The sequence below is a fragment of the Loxodonta africana genome, chromosome 15, assembly GCF_030014295.1.
Source record: "Loxodonta africana isolate mLoxAfr1 chromosome 15, mLoxAfr1.hap2, whole genome shotgun sequence".
Taxonomy (NCBI): Eukaryota; Metazoa; Chordata; class Mammalia; order Proboscidea; family Elephantidae; genus Loxodonta; species Loxodonta africana.
The window spans coordinates 86,178,964-86,192,033 of record NC_087356.1 but is presented as its reverse complement, the minus strand read 5'-3'; positions in this window follow the sequence as shown (position 1 = coordinate 86,192,033).

Genomic DNA, 13,070 nt, shown 5'->3' with positions numbered 1-13,070 from the left:
AGCCTGCTGTCTGATCTGCCAGTTCTTGGAGTTACCAGCTTCTGCAGCCCCATGGGCCAGCAGCCTATTGTCTGACCTGATTTGCCAGCTTCCTCAGCCTTGTGAGCCAGCAGCCTGTGGTCTGACCTGCTGATTTGTATTCATTGACCTCTGCGGCCACGTGAGTCAGGAGAAGCCTACGCCTGAGTGATGGATTTGGGACTTGGCAGCCTCCAAAACCACATGAGCCATTTCCTTTCATGAGTTCTGTGAGATGTTACGGCAAATTATGGAACCCGAAGACAGGAGGAGAGGGAGTAGTACAGCAATTTGGAAATGTTGGACATTTGGGATATCTTTAACCTCCACCTCCTAGGAACCATAGGATCCTTATAAAATAAATTATTTATTTAACACTATATATTATATACTAAGACAAACATTTGACTAACTGACATCAGATACGTATTGTACCTAACTGCTCTGACTTTTGTACAAATTCAACTTGAAGAGACTTAGAAATGGAACTCGTTCGTAATCCGGGGACTGCCTATAGTTGTTCTAATGATTACTGTGAAGAGAGTTGTTGTCTCCAATAATTGTAGATATGCCTATCACTCATTTTAGTTCTATCAATTTTTGCTTCAAGCATTTTGAAGCTTTGGTATTAGGTATATACACTTGGGATTGTTATACCTTCTTGGTGAATTGGCCCCCTTAACATTATGTAAATGCTTGTAAGACTCATTGTTCTGAAGTCCAATTTCTCTAATACTGCAGTTTTCCTTATATTAGTGTTTCCATAGTTTAACTTTTTCCATTCTTTTACTTTTACTCTATCTCTTTATATTTAAAGACCCGAAAGTTGGGTCTTACTTTTATATCCAATCAGACAACCTTTGCCTTGTAATTGCTGTAACAAAATACTATAAAGTTGATGGCTTTAAAGAACAGAAATGTATTGTCTCACAGTTCTGGAGGCTAGAAGTCCAAGTTAGGGTAGCAGCTGTGTCAGCTCTTTCTGAGGGCTTTGAAAAAGAAAATGTTGCATACCTCTTTCCTAGCTTTTGGTGGCTCCTGGCAATCCTTGGTGTTTCTTGGTTTGCATCTGCACCTGCTTCTGTTGTCACATGCCTGTTCTTCCTCCCTGTCTCTCTCTGTGTCTGTTTTCCTCTTTTATAAGACACTACTTGAATGGGATTAGGACCCATCCTACTCTGATATGACCGCATGTTAACTGGTAACATCTCAAGACCCTATTTCCAAACAAGGTCGTGTTCATGGGTACTGGGGGTTAGGAATGCAACAATTTTTTTTGTTTGTTTTTTTGGCAGATCCAATTCAATCCATAACACTTGGTTTCTCTTCTTCCTGCTTTGATTGTTACTTCTCAGTCTCCGTTGTTAGGCCCTCTTCCTTTCTTCACTCCTTAACTACTCGTACCTGTTGCCATAGAGTTGATTCTGACTAATGGCAACCTCATGCGTCGCACTCCCTAGGGTTTTCAAGGCTGTGACCTTTTCGAAGTAGATCTCCAGATATTTCTTCTGGTGGGTTGAAACAGCCAACCTTCAGCTAGTATTTGAGGACTTAACAGTTTGTGTCACCCAGGGACTCCACCCCTTAACTAGTGTATACCTGATGCTCTTTCCTACTCATTTTGTTCTCTCTTGCCAGGCACAACTCGCACACCTCCACGGTCCCTCACTTCCTAGATGCCAATGACTCACATCTTTATACCTTCACTGCAGCCCTTCTTCTGGGCCATATTTCCAGTTTCCCCTTTTATTTGAATACTACACAGGCACCTTATAATTAATGTACCTAACATTCTAACATATCATCTTTTTCCTTCAAAACTATCCTCCTTCTTTCCAGGTTTCAGTATCACCAACCTCTCAGTCACCAAAGCCAGAAGCCTGGGAATCACTCTTGATGCTCCTACTTTCTATCCTATCCTGTCCTATTGATTCTGCCTCTTAAATATCTCTTGATCTGTCCACTTCTCCCCATGCCCACTGCCACAGCCATTGTCATTCACTCCCTGTCTCTCTGCTTCTTTCCAAAATGCAAAATGCTCTATTTCTTCTTATCATAAACCACTCCAGTGACTCTGCATTGTCTACAGGCAAGACTGAATTCCTTAACATGGGGTCCTCTACCTTGGCTGTCTTAGTCATCTAGTGCTGTTATAACAGAAATACCACAAGTGGATAGCTTTAACAAAGAGAAGTTTATTTCCTCACAGTAAAGCAGGCTAAAAGTCCAAATTCGGGGATGTCAGCTCCAGGGGGAAGGCTTTCTCTCTCTGTCGGCCTTCTCTTCAGTCTTTCCCCAGACTAGGAGCTTCTCTGCACAGGGATCCTGGGTCCAAATGATGTGCTCTGCTCCCGGCACTGCTTTCTTGGTGGTATGAGGTCTCCCAGGCTGTCCGTTTGCTTCTTTCTTTTATATCTCAAGAGACCATCCAGCCTTGCAGACCGAGTCCTGCCTTGCTAACACAACTGCCACCCATCTTCCCTCATTAACATCATAGAGTAGGATTTACAACATACAGGAAAATCACACAGTACTGGGAATCATGGCCCAGCCAAACTGATACACACATTTTTGGGGGGACATGATTCAGTCTACAACACGGGCCCCTGCCCGCCTCTCCAGCCCCATCTCTAGAGGCCTGCTTCTTGCCTCCTGGGATCCAGCCAAAATGACCTCAGAAGTCCCTGAATTCACCAATTTCATGGGTTAGAACATAGGAGACTGGAAAGCAGCCGACTGCATCATAGAGCTTCCAAATGTCTTTGCCTCCACCTGCCAGTCTACTTCATGGTCCCCTGAACCCTGAAAAAATTGCAGTGAAAATTGTTTGGACTGAAAACATTTAAAAAAAAAAAAAAAGTCTTAACATTTGACGGTGGGAAAGCTGTATGTAAAAGAGATTTTTTGTTCCATTTTACTCTCAGGTTGTGGCAGTTTCTTGGAGAACTTTCATTCCTTCTCTGCTTTTTCGTGTCAATTGTTGGGATTGATGTTGCAGCACTTATATGATGTTTATTGCAGCCACCACATATCCGAGGCGTAAGTATTGCTAAATGTCACTTTCACGCTCCCTAGTGTACGGCGTGTAATTATAACTGGTTCACTACTTTCTTTGCGAAGGAGGTAGATGCTTTTAGCTTGAAAGGGAGACTAGAAATGCATTTGCTCTAACCTTACAAGAGCACTCATTTTCCAAAGGATCTTGGAATGGAGGGAGAAGGGTGTGGCATGGACTCTTCATCATGACAGTCCTGCCTGCTGAACTCTGCTGGTGCTGTCTCCCAAAATGTGCAGGACACTCGGCTCTTCCTCCCTGCCAGCCTGCTGGGAACTCTGGGAGCCTGAGATCAAATCCAGAGGCAAAAAGACGGAAAAATTGGTACTCAAAGTGACCGCCAATGCAGCTACGAAATGGGGTGTCATCAGATATTAAAAGAGACATGGCATGGAAGAGAGAGCAGTGGCCTGGAAGTCACACAGGTTGGGCTTGTATCGAGCTCTGTGACATTGGATGAATCAGTTTGACTCTCTGATTCTCATTTTGTCATCTGTCAAGTAGGAGTAAAAAATCCTGCCTAATCTGCCTCTGTTAAATCCAATTCTCCAAATAAGTTATGGAGTGTTTGCTATTTTCCACACACTGAGGATACAGTGATGAACAAATTAGACATGGTTCCTGGCTTCATGCTCTACAGAAGAAGCTGGCAAATTATGACCCATACGCCAAATCTGGTCCATGGACTGTTTTTAGGAGTTGCTCCCTCCTCCTGGAGTACCTGCATTTCACCTTGAGGGCACAAAAACTTTAAAAGAGCTTGCTGTAGGAAAAGGAACCAGGAAATCTGGATTTATGGTGATACAAACTCTGACAATAACTAACACTGAGGTTTCACTAAGCATCTTATGAGTCTTTCAGTGGTACAAATGGTTGATGTGCATGGCTGCTAACTGAAAGGTTGGAGGGTTGAGTCCATCCAGAGAAAGAAAGGCCTGGTGATCTACTTCTGAAAAATCAGTCATTGAAAACCCTATGAAGCACAGTTCTACTCTGACACATGGGGTTACCATGGGTTGGAATCGACTCGATGGCAACTAGTTTCAACTGGTAAGGGTTTTACAAGTATTATTTCATTTAATCAAGTAGCAATAAAATGAGGACCTAATATTTCCCCATTTTACAAATGAGACAATTGAGGCTCAGAGGTAAAGTGATTTTCCCAGTATCTCCCAAATGTCTGAAGATCTTCTGACCCCAAGTAAAATGCTCTTCCCATGACCTCAGAGATCATTCAGGGTCCTTTGTCTATCCTTGAATAGGGGTCAGGCAGATGAGCAATGTGGTCTGTCAGGAGGGTCAACATGGGCTAGTGGATACATCTTTGCACCAGGAGTCAAGAGACTGGTTCCAGTGTTGCCCTTGTTCACGGGATCGAATCAATTCCCACTGAGGGCTTGAGGGCCTCATTGGAGGTAAGGTGTTGCACTGTGACCTCTCAGATGCTCGTATAAAATGTGATGTGAGGTCAATTTCAAGGGATCCCAATGCCAGTCCAGGGACCCACTGCTCAAGAGCACCTGAGGATTAGTTTAAAAATGTAAGTTTCTGGGCCCCACATTTGCAATGTCTTCTTCAGTGGCTGTGGGGTGAGGTTCTAGAATCTTTTTGTGAAAGCATCTGCTGAATCTCCAGGTTTCTGAACCACTAGTTAGAAGGTGTGGACGGCTTTCATCAGGACTTTGAAATCAGCACCTTGGAAGCAACCATCTCTGACTGTCTTTCCCTAATACCTCTTATCTAATTTCAATGCCAGTCTTGTCAGCAGTAGCTTCAAAATACAACTGGGATACAGGATCGACCACTTCTCCCCAACTCTGTGGGTGACCACCAGTGTCTAACCACCATGATCTCTTGTCTACAGGTGGCATAGCATACTGGTTTGGAGCCAGACCTGGGTTCAAATCCTGGGTCTGTCATTTGCCTGACCTCTCTATGCCTCAGTTCCTCATCTGTGACATGGAGATAATAAAGGTGTCTCTTGCAGCTATAAGGGCTCTGTGAGTTAGCACATACTAATACAGGACATAGCAAGTAAGCCCTCAGTACATATTTACACTGCAGTGGCCTCCTAACTGATGTCCCTGTGTTTCCATTCTCTACCGAGAATTCAGAGACCTTTTAAAATGTAAATCAGGTTGTGTCACTTTCCTACATCAAACCCTTCAACTGCTTCAAATCCTTCATTACACCTAGAATGAAGTCCAAACTCCGAACTCTTTTATTCAGCCTATAGGGCCTACAGGACCCAGCCCTTGCCCACCCTATCACCCACTCCTTCCTTTACAAACCCTGTTCTAGCCACATTTGTCTTCTTACTGTTTCTCAAACACACCAAGAGCATTCTGGCCTCAGGTCTTTGCAATAGCTCTCTACCCATTTATGAGCTGACATTACATATACATTTGTTTATTAAATCATCCATCTCCCCAACTAGATTGCAGACTCCATGAGAGCACTTTCATATCCCCAGTGTCTAGCACACAGTAGATGTTCATTAAATATTTGCTGAATGAATGAGTAAATGAAGCAGAGAACGAACCCATGTCCTGTTCCTCCCGAGTACCCCCTGCCTTTCACCTTCTAACCAGCTGTTTCAAGTCAATTTTGACTCATGGCAACCCCATTGTGTCACATTACTATGCTCTGTAGAGTTTTCAATGGCTGATTTTTCTGAAGTAGATTGCCAGGACTTTCTTCTGAGGTGCCTCTGGGTGAACTCAAACTGCCACCAACCTTTCGGGTAGCAGCAGAGAGCATTAACTTGGTTCTTTTCTGCCTGATTTCTCCCAGCTTAGACTGCTCTGTCGTGGGTGGTCTGAGCATTTAGCTATAGTATATCAAGGTGTAGGAGATTATTCTCTGGGAAATCATAATGTGAAATACACATTGCTTTTGTACCACATTTGTGTGCACTAATGAATAATGTGGAGGAATAAATATTTCTGGAGATGCAAGTTGCCCAGCCAGACTTTTTATCTTCCCTTTCAGGAGACTCCCTGACTTTCCATCTGGAATCATAGGCAGAGGGGCTGCTGTAGGTGCTACTGGAGCTTCTATGATTCATCTGATTTTTCACTTGATCAATAAATCTCTCTCTTGAACTTGGCCATCTGTATTTAATGTGTCCAGAGAGTGGGCTAATTAAGCACTGAGTTAGATGGCCTCTTCATAGGCAGCTTATGGCCTAGAATTTTCTCCATGACCCGTGGAATTTCTCCCCACAGGAAATAAATCTGAGCTCAGTTACTTTCACTGTGAGAGAGCAGATGCCAGTTATTCATTTTCTTGGCTTCTCCCCTTTGCTCCTGCCAGTTTCTTCACCTTTCTCTCACATGATTACCTCCCTCAGGCTGTTGCTTAATCTCCCAAAGGCAGCATTAGTAAAATTGGGATCATATTATGCATCTTGTGATTGTGGTCAGGATTTAATATGTCACTTTAGTAACTCCTTATCCTAGTGGCACAGGAGAAAGACCTGATAAATCTGCTTCCTAAAAAATCCTATGGAATAGTCACCATGAGTTGGAATCAGCTTGATGGCAACGTTTTTCTTTCTTTTCCCAGTTGTAGTGGATGGGATGACATGCATAAATACTGACCCACTGTTGTTGTCAGCTGCTGTCGAGTCAGCCTGCTACTCACAGCCATCCCATGCACACTAGAACTAAATGCTGCCCAGCCCTGTGCCATCCTCACAATTAGTTGTGAATCAGATAGTTATGATTCATAGGGTTTTCACTGGCTGATTTTTGGAAGTAGTTTGCCAGGCCTTTCTTCTAATCTGTCTTTGTTTGGAAGCTCTCCTAAAACCTGTTCAGCATCATAGCAACACAAAAACCTTCACTGGCGGGTGGTGGCTATGCATGAGGTACACTGGCTGGGAGTCAAACCCAGGTCTCCTGCATGGAAGGTGAGAATTCTGCTGCTGAACCTCCATTGACTCATTAATGGGGTTATATGCAAAAATATTTACCCACTTTTTTAATGTGCCCAGGCTGGCCAATCAGAACAATGGTGTCCCTTCTGTAGTTGCTGGAGTGTGAGGAAGTCTGAGGGGTCTTAGAGGAGGAAGGGATGGCCAAGGCAGTGGAAGCCCAATGGGGCTCAGAGAACTGCCTATGCATAACCAGTATGAGGCATTTCAGTGGGTATGACTCTACTGTAGAGTACTGGCTTCTGATCAGCTGGTCCCTTTTGTCTAGCACATTGGCTCCACTCACCTGCTCCTGGAACATACATATCACACACCAGATATCAGGGAAGGTGTTGCACCCATGCTCCCAGTGCAGCTCTGCCTCTCTTCCTTCCATCCTTGATCCTGATCCTATCCTACATCTGACTGACACTACTGACCTTCTAACTTACTCCCCCATTTCTGTCCTTACCTTGTTATTGGATTTGGCACCAGTATCACTCTCCTGGTCCTAGGCCTGTCTTCCCCAGCCTGTGGGTCTGCTTCCCCACCCAGACTCTGGGGCTTCAGGCCAGTTTACGTGAACAGCCCCATATAGTCCTGGGGCCCTCAAGACTCAGCACTAAATTCTAGGCTCATCCGGTCTCATGTACAAGGAAGGGACTCTGCTTGTTCACGTTTAACTCATTGTCCAAGTCAAGGCCACCTTAAAACTTGCCTTATTTGAGAAGTTTTCTCTGCCATCCCCACTTGTCTAAATGGAAAAATGAAATATCCAGGCCCTCCTCCCCCCAAGTGCTATTCAATGTAAGGCAGGTTGTGACTTGTAATAGAAATAATAAGTGCTATAGGAAACCCTGGTGGCGTAGTGGTTAAGTGCTATGGCTCCTAATCAAAGGGTCAGCAGTTTGAAACCACCAGGCGCTCCTTGGAAACTCTATGGGGCAGTTCTACTCTGTCCTATAGGGTCGCTATGAGTCGGAATCGACTCAATGGCACTGGGTTTGGTTTTGGTTTTTTTTATAGGAGTTCACCACCATCTGTCTGACATTTTGTTGTACTGTGATGATTTATGAGTGGGAATCGACTCAATGGCAGTGGGTGGGTGGGTGATGACTTGCATGTTGCTGTGATGCTGGAAGCTATGCCACCAGTGTTTCAGATGCCAACAGGGTCACCCCTGGTGGACAGGTTTCAGTGGGGCTTCCAGACTAAGACAGACTTGGAAGAAAGGCTTGGCAACCTACTTCCAAAAATTAGCTAACAAAAACCTTATGGATCCCAACAGAATATTGTCCAATACAATGCTGGAAGATGAGCCCCCTAGGTTCCAAGACATTTAGTAATGGACTCAAGCAATAACAACAATCATGAAGATGATACAGGACTGGGCAATATTTCCTTCTGTTTTACACGGGATCACCATGAGTCAGAGCCAACTAGATGGCAAGTAACAACAATAGGAGTTCAGAGGAGGGGAAGCAAACACAGAGGACTGGGGTGTTGAAAATGGTATGAGCTTTGGAGTTTGGCAGATGTGGGGTTAAATCTTGGTTCTGCCCTTGAGTAGTTATGTCATCTTGAGTAACTTGAACTTTGTAAGAGCTGTAGTTTCCTGCTCTGTGAAATGGAGTGTCATTGTAAGGATCAAATCAGATGACATTTACACAATGCGTAGCATAGGGTGAGAAGTTCCTGGGTGGCACAAATGGTTAAGCACTCAACTACTTCTTGAAAGGTTGGCAGTTCGAACCCACCTAGAGGCGCCTTGGAAGACAAGCCTGGCGATCTGCTTCTGAAAGGTTACAGTCTTGAAAATCCTATGAAGCAGTTCTAGTCTGCACACACGGGGTTGTCATGAGTTGGAATTGACTTGACCGTAACTAACAACAACAGCATAGGATGGAGCAAGCGATGAAGTGATTGGCTATTAACCAAAAAATTGATGGTTTGAATCTACCCAGAGTCACCTTAAAAGAAAGCCTGGGCAATCTACTTCCAAAAGATGACAGCCATTGTAAGTGCTATGGAGCGCAGTTCTACTCTGAAACAAATAGAGTTGCCATGAGTTGCAGTCGACTCAATGGCAGCTATGTTTTTCCTTTTTTTTTAGTATAGGGCCTGGCATATAGTAAAAAAATAAATAAATATATAGTCGGTGCTCAAAAATGGTGCCTGGTTGCCTGTTGTCCCATTTGGCTTTCTTACATGAGAAGCAATGTGACGTGGTAATAAGATTGTGGACTTCAGAATCCAGGCAGATCTCAGTTCAAGTGTTTGTTCAGCTACTAAAGAGCTGTGGAACCTTGAGTAAGTTACAGATCTTCCTGAGTCCCATACTGGTAGAACAGACCCCTTCATGCCTTCCTCAGGAGTTTGTGGGGGGATTAAATGAGGTAAAGGGTGAGAGGTTCCCAGGGGAATGTCTGGGATACAGTAGGCATTTCGAAGTGCTGATGCCCCCTCTTTCTCCTCTTGTGATAAACAATTTGTGGTCACAGTGACTGACAAAGAAACAGATCCATTTATCTGATAGAGTAATTTTGTATTGTCATTTTTTTTTAAGCTGGATATAAAGGTACAGAGAAACAGAATTATTGGAGAAATGTCTTATTCTCAGAAACATTAGATTAGGTTACATATTTTATTTTTCCTGAGTTCTGTGCAATAATTTATTTCCCCTCTTTGAAGGCAGCCAGGGTGCCTGTTCCAACACCCTAAAGCATTGTTTTATTTTGTTTATCCTTGATGTGATCTCCTCACCTGATTTATGCCTTGTTCAAATGACCTTGCTTTAACACAATTTTAATTGTTTTTAATGCTTTAAATTAATTATAGCCATTTCAGTGGCTCCTCTGTGTCTTCACTGTTTCTGTGCTTCATCTCCATGGCAACCTTTCTTACAAAGAAGAGGCTCTGTGTGTGTGTGTGTGTGCGCGCGCGCACGCGCGCCCATATGCTCTGGAAGTTGACTTCAGTTTGCTCTTAAACCCTGCAATATCTACTTCAGGGAAAAGGATTCTGGGGATAACAACCAGTGAAAGCTGTTTATTGTTTTTCTCCTGGGAACAATGTCTGGCTTAGAATGTCTGCTGTGAACTCCTCTTCCCTGCCTCCCTCTCCATCTTCTCATGCTGGGAGCAACTTGGAAGGACAGTGTTGGGTTAGTGCTGAGACTACTTAGTGCAATGTTCAGAATTAATAAATTAATATTCATTGATCACTTCGGTGTGCCAGACACGGTTCCTTTCAAATGACTTGATGCTTGCAGCAACCCTGTGAGACCAGAATTATTATTCTCACTTTAGAGATGAAGAAAAGGCTCAGAGAGGTTATATAAGGTGGCCAAACTCACTGAGCTTGTGAGTGGTATGACTAGAGTTTGATCTTAGGTTTTTCTGATGTCAAATGACAAGTTCTTTCCACTCTTTCACAGGTCTCTTTCCCTTCACCAATGTGGGCTCTTGTGCTTCCTCCTGTCCTTTGGGGCCTGTCAGAAATGCTCCCTCTTCCTTGAAGTTTTCGTGATTCTACCAACCAGCATCATCTCTCATACTTTTAACCTTCTATGACTCTTTGTTTTTTTGTTTTTGCTCTTTTTGGTCAATTTCCTGCTCTACACGAGACTCACCTTCAATGAGATAGATTGACGCAATAGCCATAACATGGGCTCAAACACACCAATGGTCGTGAAGATGGCGGAAGACCAAGCAAGAACATACAAACATATTCTGCTGTATGTAAGGTCACCATGAGTTAGAGCTGACTCCACAGCAACTAACAACAACAACCCCTCTTTTTAATCATTTGTGTTCATCTCTGGGCTTCTCTTAGAAGCAACTTGAGGGCAGACTGGTGGGTCTTGTCGTCTTTATACTCCCTTTGTACCAACACAATGCTTTCCACAAGGTGGGTAATCAGTAAATATTTAACCAGTTTGGGGAAAGCTACAAAAAAGGCAAGGGTGTCTTGGATGATTATCTTATGTGGCAAAAATGCTAGTTAACAGCTATTCTCTCAACCAGTATGTTTTGCTGATTTATGTAGATGCTGAGCTCTATATTCAGGCATGCTTGGGAACCGTGTTGCTGTTGAGACCATTCTGACTCATAGCGACCCTATAGGACCGAGTAGAATTGCCCCACAGTGTTTTCAAGGCTGTAAATCTTTTTTTTTTTTTTAACGGCCAAGTGAGATTTTATTGCAAAATGCAAGGTTAGCTTTACATTCAAAAAGCAATTTTGGTAAAATCACATGTCAATAGAATTCTTGATTTCTAATTATGCTTTAGATGAAGGTTTACAGAGCAAGTTAGCTTCTCATTAAACAATACACATATTGTTTTGTGACATTGGTTGCCAGCCCCATGACGTGTCAACACTCTCCTCTTCTCGAACCTGGATTCTCCGTTACCAGCTTTCTTGTCCCCTCCTGCTTTCTCACCCTTGCCCCTGGGTTGGTGTGCCCGTTTAGTCTCATTTTGTTTTATGGGCCTGTCTAATCTTTGGCTGAAGTGTGAATCTCCAGAGTAACTTCAGTACTGAGTTGAAAGTGTCCGGGGGCCATACTCTCAGAGTTTCTCCAGCCTCTGTCAGACCAGTAAGTCTGGTCTTTTTTTGTGACTTAGAATTTTGTTCTACATTTTTCTCTGGCTCTGTCCAGGACCCTCTCTTGTGATCCCTGTCAGAGGTGATGGTAGCCGGGCAACATCTAGTTGTGCTAGACTCAGTCTGGTGGAGGCTGTGGTAGTTGTGTTCCATTAATCCTGTGGACTAATCATTCCCTTGTGTCTTTAGTTTTCTTCACTCTCCCTTGCTCTAGGTGGGGTGAGGCCAGTGGAGTATCTTAAATGGCCGCTCACAAGCTTTTAAGACCCCAGACACAATTCACCAAAGTAGGATGTAGAACATTTTCCTTATAAACTATGTTATGCCAATTGAGCTAGACGTCCCCTGAGACCATGGTCCCCAGCCAAGGATGTAAATCTTGATAAAAGCAGACTGCCATGTCTTTCTCCCACAGAGCCACTGGTGGATTCAAACTGCCAACCTTTCGATTACCAGTCAAGTGCTTAACCACTGAGTCACCAGGGCTTCTTCAAGCTTAGGAAAGCAGGGTAAAATTCAGTCAGGTCCATTGTAAAATTAACTAACTTCCTGCATGTGGGGGCTTTGTGGATCTTGCTTTTGAAAAACCTAAGAATATCATCTGCCATTTCATTGGTGCTTGTAGTCCTTGCAGTCAGAATGCAGTCTGACTCAGGAAATAGCAGGGAAGGAGGTAAGAGATTAAAGGAAAGAGCATTGGAGGTGAGGTGGGAGGCCTGGATTCAGGTGTAGCCTTCTTTTCTTCTAGAATTATACAGACTCAATGAGTAGGTCACCAGAGAGATTCTAGAAAGGAAGTTGTTGTTAGTTGCTGTCGAGTGGGCTCCAACTCATGAAGACCCCATGTGGTCCTGTGCCATCTTCACAAACACTGAAATCCTTGAGCCCATTGTTGTGACTGCTGTGTCTTTTGAGTGCCTTCCAAAATCTTTCAGCACTATATCAGACAATAGTCTGTTGTTATCGATGGGGTTTTCATTGACTGATATTTGGAAGTAGACTGCCAGTCTTTTATTTCCAGTCTGTCTTACTTAGAAGCTCCACTGAAACCTGTACAGAATGGATAACCCTGCTGGTATTTGAAATGTCAGTGGCATAGCTTCCACCATCATAGCAACTCATAGGCCCCCACAGTATGACAAACTGACAGATGAGTGGTGGAAAAGGAAGCAGGAGAATTTTTAAAGACAAGCAGAGCTGCATGAGTATTTTGAACAATTATTCCAGCACACCCATCCCAGTGGAAGATCCCCAATCCCTTTTCCTCCCAGCCTGTGCCCATGCACCTACTAGAGAGATGCTGCTATCGCTCAGAATGGTGTTTGGAGCTTCTCTGGGGGAACACCCTCAGAACCTGGCAGGTTTATGAGCTGTGCAAGCAGGCAGTTTCGCTGCCCTGGTGCTACACCTCATAAAGTGCCTTCACTCTTCTCAACACAAGGGGCATCACTGCCTTCCCTAACTTCTGCACCCC